An 8,561-nucleotide genomic window follows, 5' to 3' on the forward strand; every position below is an offset into this window, starting at 1 on the left:
CTGCTGCGCATCTTGCTTGCTTGGTCAATAAAGCTGAAAGTGAAGTGTAAAACTTGGAAGAGTAAAATGAAAAAGAAAGAACAAATCTCAGCAATTCATTTTATGCTAAAAAGGGGCGTGTACGTTTACATACGTACAAGAAGACGACTTATACTATAAAAATATTTGATTTTCCTTTTGCGTTAATTGAAATTGCAGAGCTGTGAATTCATACCGTTAAATTATCTACCTCCAAAATACACAGCTATCGTTTGACCAGGGGTTTTGCATGTGTGACATGACTAGGAGGGACGCCTGGCCAGCTGCGCCGAGACCGATGCTACCGAACTGCCGGGGAAACGCGCCGTCGAAAGCAAGACAGAAATAAAGTACTTCAGAGCACTCTGCCAAAAGATCGGGAAAAAAACCCGTAACGTTCAGTTGCCTCTCTTTTTAAACGTTTAGAGCAACTACCCAACTGCTTAAGTACACCTAATAAATTATACGCTACAGCTGTTTGGCAGTTGCAGTTTAAACAATGCAAGTCAGTTTGGAAATTAGACAATTTTAACTTTCTTTTTTAAATTTCATTTACGATAGAAAAATCAGTGAGATACGAGATCTCCCACATGGTTTTACATTTTTGGGGGCGGGGGGGAGGGGGGGGGGGCAGGCGGTGGGGAATATCAAATCCCTGGTGCTGCAATACATAAGGCTACCAAAAAGGAATGGCAGATTTGCTACTGCTGTTGGCTGTACCCAAGCATGCGGAGGAACGCGTTTTTACGGCATCTCGACTGTTACACCGGAGAACCAAAGACCAGCGATACATCGACTACTGGAAGGCGTGCTGCGCTTGGGTCTTTGCAAGGAAATCGACTTCCTACTTTTTTTTTTCCAGAGAGAGTGAAAAGTCTCGTTGCGGATGACTTCTACTGCCAAGTACATCACCTCTGAAGATCCATTCTGATGGGAAGTTCATAAAAGGCAACTCCTTTGAACGAGAAAGATTTCCATTCTGGAAAATCTCTTTCCAACTGAAGTCAAAATTACACACTGTAGGTTAAGGAAAAAGGACATCATAGAAGCAGTAAAACACATCAGGACTCTCTGTCGCTAGTTACGAGGCTGCCAACGCTCCTTGGGAAAGCCTGGAAAACACACCGAAGCGACGCCGATTTGTCCCGTTTTGTCCACGTCTCTTCTTTGACCTTGACTGCTTTTAGCACAGATGCTAGTATCTCAGTAAGGTTTTCGAGTACTACTGTAAGGTATTTTAAACACTTACTGACTGAAAAAGCATAAAGCTTTTATCGTGAAAACCAAGTCTCTTTCTCCCGAACATCCAAACTCTTACAAACGGTTCCTTTCCTCTTCTAGTCCAACATTATTTTCACAGTACCCTTTAATAGTAAGCCCACAGAAACCGAAGACTGCGCTGTCAGGAAGAGAAAATAGACGGAGGGAAGCAAGCTTTGCATAGGCGTACCACGCTCCAGAACAGACCTTCTTTATTTTTAGTATTTGTGTTAAAATATTTCACGTTAAAAAATTATATAGAAGGAGAGTTGTCGCTTTCTTAATGTTAACTGTAAAGTCCATATCACAGGCGTACCTTGTACTTGCAGACCACTACGGATCCTTTCCGTCTGTCTCGTACTTTCACAGCAGAAGAAAGGGCGACCGTGGTGAAATGGTGGCCGTTGACATTCTGCTGGGGGGGGGACACCAAACAAACCCCCGCCCCCCCCTCCCCCCCCCCCCCCCCCCCAAAAAAAAACCATTTAGCACAAAGCTTCCTTTTCTGTGAAGACTACAACTGAGTGGAGGAGAAAGTATTTTGCATCATCTTTGGTACAGCTGTTGATACAGCCCACTAGAGCTTTTGCATGTTTTAGACAACCGTGCCTTTTTTTTTGGCTCATTGGCAGCTTTAGTTTCGCTAGAACTCGCTTTCCTAGAGACACGCAGGTGACAGACGCAGATACCTACATGCATTTTCTCAAGCCTAAGTATAGCCGCGATTTCCTCACCCTATACGTCCCAAGTTGAGTGTTTTTGTTAAAGAGTACAGCAACCCATCTGTCCTCGTGAACTCGCTGCAAAAGAGGAATCCTTTTTTCCAGGCCGTTTCTCCAAACGGTCAAGATCTTTTAAAACTGCAGTTGTTTTAAAACTAGCCATTTGGAACACATTGCCAAACAATGTTTGGCAGTAAGACTTTGATGTGTTTGACACACACAAATTTGGGGTAACTCGCTACTTGCTTCCTGTTGTTGTGGTTGTTGTTCTTCCTTCAGAAATTCTACTTGTAGCCAAGTTATTCGCTACTGGTTCAAGCATTTACCTTCCAGGTATTACCAGCACATTTACACAGGCGAGGAACTAAATTGCTCTTCTAAAACTACCCGAGTGAAAATTACAGCCATGAAAGAGGAGTGACAGAGAAGGAAAGGAGAGGTCAGGCAGCGAGAGAGCTCTGCAGGCTGCCACCAATCAACATCGCACTCTTAAAAAAAAAAAAAAAAGACAAACACAAAAAAACCCCACAAAAATCAACAACAAAACAAAACCTTGACGTTGTACCTTTTTTTTTCTTTTGGAGCTCGTCCCTGTCTCAGCAGATTGTCTTGTCAGAGCATGAAGTGCAGATGATCTGTATCCCGACGACACCTGCACGCGATGAGCACGTGTTCAGAAATAGTCCAGATCTGTAAGACTGGTGTCGTTTTTGTGGTTTTAAGAATCATAACTCCATTTTATTGACCGATGCATTTGTGAGGAAACTAAGTAACTTTTCAACGTAGCCTCTCCTTGGGGAGAAAAGTGCGTTAGGGAGTGAAAAAAAATTTATGATTCAGAGCTCGCAACCATGACGGAGCAGCAGGGAAATTAATGAAAGTGAAGACCAACAGCAGCAACATTAAGCGACATTTGGCTTTAATTCTGATCACGTACTTAAGCGACTCTCCAAGTCTATACCTCGAGCCTATGAATGCCTAGCCCTTTTTTGGAAGGACAAACTTTTTCCCTTAAAAGTCCTAGATTGAAGACTCCACTGAACAGAATGTGGATTGAGCCACAGGACAACATGCCATCAACACTCTAATGACAAAAAAATCAAGTAAAAATCAAGTTTAAACATCAGTTTCCATCGTGTTTCATTCATTACATTTCTAGCGGTACCTAGGTGCTCAAAAATTAACTATCCTGACACCACATGTTACTAAAAATTGAGTTATGCATAGAAAAATAAAAGGCTATTTCCAACCTGCCCATAAAATCAGTATGAACAAACAGAAGAGAAACAGTCGACCCTAAAGAAGGTAACAGGCAGTTCTTAATTTATCGTAGATGAAAGTCCATCCTTTTACCTGAAAGGAAAACATTCGTAACTACCCAGGGACCGATTCAGGAACGAGGCACGCTCTGTTAACGGCAACTGTTCATCAGCTTTTCTGCACCGGCAGCAAATTTGCCTTTTCCCTGGGTTTGACATGGAGTAGCTGCAGCGTCCTTGAACTCGCCAATGCTTCTCCCCGCTCCCCCGGCCCCCCACGTGCCATTACCTGAGCAGCAAGCGGCATCAACCACGCAGGATTTTCTTCACGTGACGCAGAAGGTGACGCTGGGAAAAGAGGAGGCACAAAACAAACCTGTTTGTCACACCCAGCCAACGGTGAAAACCCAGGGAAGGATTCTGCCGTGCGGGGCCGGGCTGTGCACCCCGGGAGCTCCAGCCGGCCGGTTTCTCTCCCCTTTGCCAGGTACCGGGGAGACACCGCCGCCGCCTCGTGCTGCCGCCCGCCCCCCGGGAGAGCCGGGGAACCCCCACCTCACTTCAGCCCTCGGGAAGGGGACCGGGAGAGACCCTCCACGCAGAGAGAGGCACGCGGCGTGGATTTATTCCCCGAGGGAAGAGGCCGGGCTCCCCGCTGGCAGAAGGACAACTCGCCACCCTGCCGCTCGGAGCGCCTTGCTGGGGACAGCCCTGCCTGCGCCTGGCTGCTCTTCAGCCGTGCTGGGAGTGCAGTCCGGCCGACGGATGCTCCGGCAAATAGACACTGCAGCGAATCGCAGCTCCTGCTTGTTACAGCTGCAGGTAATTTTGCCTCCGGCTAAGACATGCCCCAGACACCCCGTCTCGTTCCAGCTCCTGCTTCCTACGGTTCTGGCTAACTGAAGCTCCCGCTCTGCACTGAAGCTCCTGTTGATTTCAGCTCCTTCTCCTTACAAGCTCCAGCTATTTGCAACAGCCTGGGCTTTTGACAAGGTCGTAAATCAATCGCTGTCAAAACTTGACTATTAGGATTAAATATCATAGGTGTACATTGTATAAATATTAATTAGTTTGTACGATTAGTTAGTTAATAACTATTCTAAGCAGTCGACAAGGAAGAGCTGGACTCGAAGAGGGCGTGCGGGGTCTGAAAAGCAGAGACCACCTCTTCCCCCCGGAGACCACCGCAGACGTTGAGTTTGGCCTGGTGCATGCCGGCCTCCCGCACTTCGGGGTCCAGCAGGACCAGACCCCCACCTCCGGGGGGGGGCGGTCCACACACCTGCCCAGCCCCTGCTTTCCCCTGCAGCCCCAATGCACTCCCACCCCCCCCCCCCCCGCACAAACGGCCAAACCGGCTTCTGCTTTGGGCCCCCAAACCAGCTCACTTAGCGCCCACTTCTAAGCCCAAAAACCCAGCTGCTGCGCCTGTTCTCAAGTCCCAAAGATGCCCCCGGGGAGGGCAAGCGCTTGTGTGATGCTTCTGGCAGAAACGGGGCTGAAAGGTCTGATCCCGGTGCCGGGGGAGCAGAGCAGAGCTGGCTGGGACCAGCTTTTGCTCCTGGAACAACCCCAAGTCCCTGCTCCGAGGTCTTCCCCTTGGGGCCCTGGGGTGGACCTGTCCCTCCCCTTCAAACGCTCCAGGAGTTTCGGGGGCAGAAGGCCGTTTCTAAGCCCTCTCTCCAGCAGCTCCTCCCTCGACTCGGCCCGTGAAGCCCCCAGGCTCGCTGGGGCGGGCGGCCTCCATTGCCTACAGGCTGCCCGTCTGCCTGCAGGGAGGGCTGGGGGGTCCCCGGCCCCACGGGGCGACAGCGGGGACTCGCAGGGAGGGTCTGTTTGCACACAGCGCCTCCCCCCCCACCCCGCCGGCCCCACTGCGCGGCCCCCCTAGGGCACACAGACACGCCCCCCCCCCCCAGCCCCGCTCCCTAGATGCTCACAGCCCCTCCCCCGCCTGGAGCCCCCCCACCCCCCCTCCCCGAAGCCTGCAGGACCGCCCCCCCCGCCACAGCCCCACTCCTCGGCTCCACACTCACGCTGCCGCCGCCGCCTCGGTGCAGACCCCGCCGCGCGCCCCGTTGAAATACTCTCCGCAGCCAATCAGCGCGCGGCTCCGCCGGACCGCCCGCGCGGGGCACGCCGGGAGTTGTAGTCCCCGTCCCGGGAGTCCGCATGCGCACGGCGCCGCGTCCCACGCGGCTGCCTGTACATCGACACCCGTACAATGGAGGTGATCGTGCACGGACCCTGGTGCAACCCTTGTGCCCCCCATGCTCGCAGCCCCTCCCCGGTGTTTGCAAGCACCTCCCAGCCCCAGCACCCCCGGTGCTCACAGCACCCGACCACACCATTTTCTAGCCCCCTGGGAGCCCCAAGCCCCACTCTCAAGTCCCGCCAGGACCCACAGCCCCACTCCCCAGCCCCACTCCCCAGCCCCCCTAGGACACACAGCCCCCCAAGCCCAATCCCCGGCTCCCCCGGGACGCACAGCCCCCCCCCAGCCCCACTCCCCGGCTCCCCCGGGACGCACAGCCCGCACAGCCCCGCTCCTCGGCCCCCCCGGGATGCATAGCCCCCCCCAGCCCCGCTCCTCGGCCCCCCCGGGGGTCTGCAGCCTCCCCCCAGACCCACTCCCCAGATGCTCACAGCCTCTCCCTGGCCTGGCGCTCCGCCAGTCCCCCTCCCCGGAGCCTGCAGGTCTCCCCTCAGCCCGCCGTGCCCGCGGCCCCTCACACTCACGCCGCCGCCGCCGCCGCCGCCGCCGCCGCCGCCGCCGCCGCCGCCGCCGCCGCGTGGGTGCAGACCCCGCCGCGCGCCCCGTTGAAATAACCTCCGCAGCCAATCAGCGCGCGGCTCCTCCGGGCCGCCCGCGGGGGGCACGCCGGGAGTTGTAGTCCCCGCCCCGGAAGTACGCATGCGCACGGCGCCTTGCGCCGTGCGGGTGGCTGTGCAGGGACCCCCGCGCAACGGGGGGTCGGTGTGTGGAGACCCCCATGCAACGGGGGGGGCAGTGCAGGAGGACCCTTATGCAATTGGTTGGTGTGCAGGGGATCCTCGTGCAATGGCGGGCAGATGCGCGGGGACCCTTGTGCGATGGTGGCGATTGTGCAGGACCCTCGTGTGACAGTGGTGGTTATTTTTCTTGGCAGTACGGGAGCAAAACAGCCGGTGTCTGAAACCACTGGGGTGTTTTGGCTGCTGCTGAGCAGCCTCGAGGCCGCCTCCGGTTCCCACGTGGCTCCCATGGTGTGCGTGGACCCTCCTGCAACGGGTGCAGGTGTGCAAGGAGGGCGATCCGGGGTAGGGGTCCCTCTCTGGAGGCACCCAGCTCGAGCTGGCACCTAAGAACTAATCGAGGAGTAATGAGGAACCTTCTCTCGCACCTGATGTTAACCAGCGGGATCCCAGGGTCAGACCCTGTTACGGTGATCGGACCCTGGGGAGGTGGCAGAGGGTGCCCTGGACAAGTTGGGCGGGTTCCCTGGGGAGGAGGGGAGCCCCCACCCCCCCGACTGTGGGCACTCCCCCAAGGAGCAGAGCATGGTGCAAGACTTTAGGGGGGATGAGGGCCAACAGGACCCCGAGATGGCGGTGCCAGCTCTTCCCAGCGTCTCCCCAGGCACCTGCTGTGCTGAGGTGGGGGGTGTGTGTGTCTCAGGGCTGGGGGTGACCGTGGGGTCCAGGAGGGACCCTGGGAGTGGGGTAGGGGGACATTGGGGGACAGAGGTGTTTCTCGGGAGATTGGGGACACCATGTGGGGGGTTGAGACTGGGAGGGATGACCCTGAGGAGGTGGGGGGCACCGCGGGGAGAAGGGATCCCACCCCCCACACCTGCAGCCACCCCCAGGGGCAGCTGGGACCCCGACCCACTGGGGGACCAGGATGGGAACGATGGGGACTCACTCATGGATACTGCACAGGTAATAAAACAGTTCATGCTGCACCCTGTTGCAGGGTCTCTGGGGTGCCCTGGGCGCCGACTCCCCACCACAGCCAGCCCTTCCTGGGGGTCTCCAGGCTGCCGGGCTCCTCTGGCCCCCAGCTGGCGGGAGCTGTGTCCTCCCAGCCGCTGGCCACGCAATGGCAGCAGCGACCCACGGCCACGCAGAGACAGGGCCGGGGACAGGGCCGGGGGATGTCTGCGCTCCACCTGGGTCTGCAGGGCTCGGGCAGGGGGGACCCGGCATCCTGCAGCTGCGCTTCCACCCTGGGGACCCCAAACACCCCTGGGGCAGACGGTGTCCCCAGCGTGTCCACCTGACAGGGGGTGGCCTGTGCCCCTGCACACCCGTGTGCGTGGCGGGGGGGACGCGGGATGTGCCGCTGTCCCTGTCGCTGCTGGCAACCGGCATGGGGGGAAGGTGACAGTGAGGGTCCCCGCCAGTGGCCCGGAGCTCGTCACCGCTGGGGGGACGGGGGACAAGCAGGGCCAGCACCAAGGAGCGACGGCAGCACAGCCCACTCTCTGGGGGTCCCCGCCCCCTGTCCCCAGGGGTCCTCTCCGTCCCCGTGTTTTATTGGGGGAACACAGAGCCCAACGACCAGCCGCGGGGACAGGGGACGGGGAGCTGCCCCAGGGATGGGGACAGCACCGGGACACGCCGACACTCTTGGGGGTGCTGGCATGCGGGGGTGGGGGGGGTGGGGTACCCTAACTGTTGCCGCCCGGGATGACGAATGCACCGGCATGGGGACGGCGCAGGGAGGGGCCAGAGCTGGCGCGCGACCGCCGGGCTGCAGGACCACGCTTCGGCTTCGGGGCGGCAGCAGCGAAGGCGGCGGCGGCGCGGCTGCGCACCTGAGCGGTGCCGGCGCTGCAGTACCGCGATTCGGCCACGGGGCGGCAGCAGCAGCGAGCAGCCGCCGGGCGGCGCGGGGGCGCGGGCGGCGCCGGCGCCGCAGTTCCGCGCTTTGCGCGCCCAGCGCCCGCCGGCACCGCGCACGTGGGGCAGCAGCGGCGTTTCCTTACCGGGACGAAGCAACGAACGCGGCGGCATCACCTCGCAGGCACCACGGTACGGCATTGCCGGTACCGGCGGACGGCAGCGCGGAGAAGGGGGGCGCCACCGCGCATGCGCGGCTCAAGGGCTGCAGTACCGAATTTTAGTCGCCTGGTGGCAGCAGCGAGCAAAGCAAAACCGCGCCACTGCGCATGCGCGGGTCAAGAGCTGCAGTACCGAATTCTGGTCGCTCGGTGGCAGCAGCGAGCAAAGAAAAGCGTGTCACCGCGCATGCGCGGCACCGAACCTGCAGTGCCGAATTCTGGTCGCTCGGTGGCAGCAGCGAGCAAAGAACGGCGCG

General features: G+C 57.8%; 1 long non-coding RNA gene across 1 annotated transcript; it reads right to left on the reverse strand.

Annotated features, from left to right (window-relative positions):
* Nucleotides 1–1,813: 1,813 nt before the first annotated feature.
* LOC142079784 (uncharacterized) lies at nt 1,814–5,421 on the reverse strand. The gene is made up of 3 exons (XR_012672787.1): nt 5,296–5,421; nt 3,549–3,607; nt 1,814–3,084 (listed from the first exon to the last, which is right to left on the reverse strand). It is a non-coding gene; the product is annotated as an uncharacterized LOC142079784 (long non-coding RNA).
* Between the last annotated feature and the right edge of the window lie 3,140 nt (nt 5,422–8,561).

This window comes from Calonectris borealis, chromosome 2, assembly GCF_964195595.1.
Source record: "Calonectris borealis chromosome 2, bCalBor7.hap1.2, whole genome shotgun sequence".
Classification (NCBI taxonomy): domain Eukaryota; kingdom Metazoa; phylum Chordata; class Aves; order Procellariiformes; family Procellariidae; genus Calonectris; species Calonectris borealis.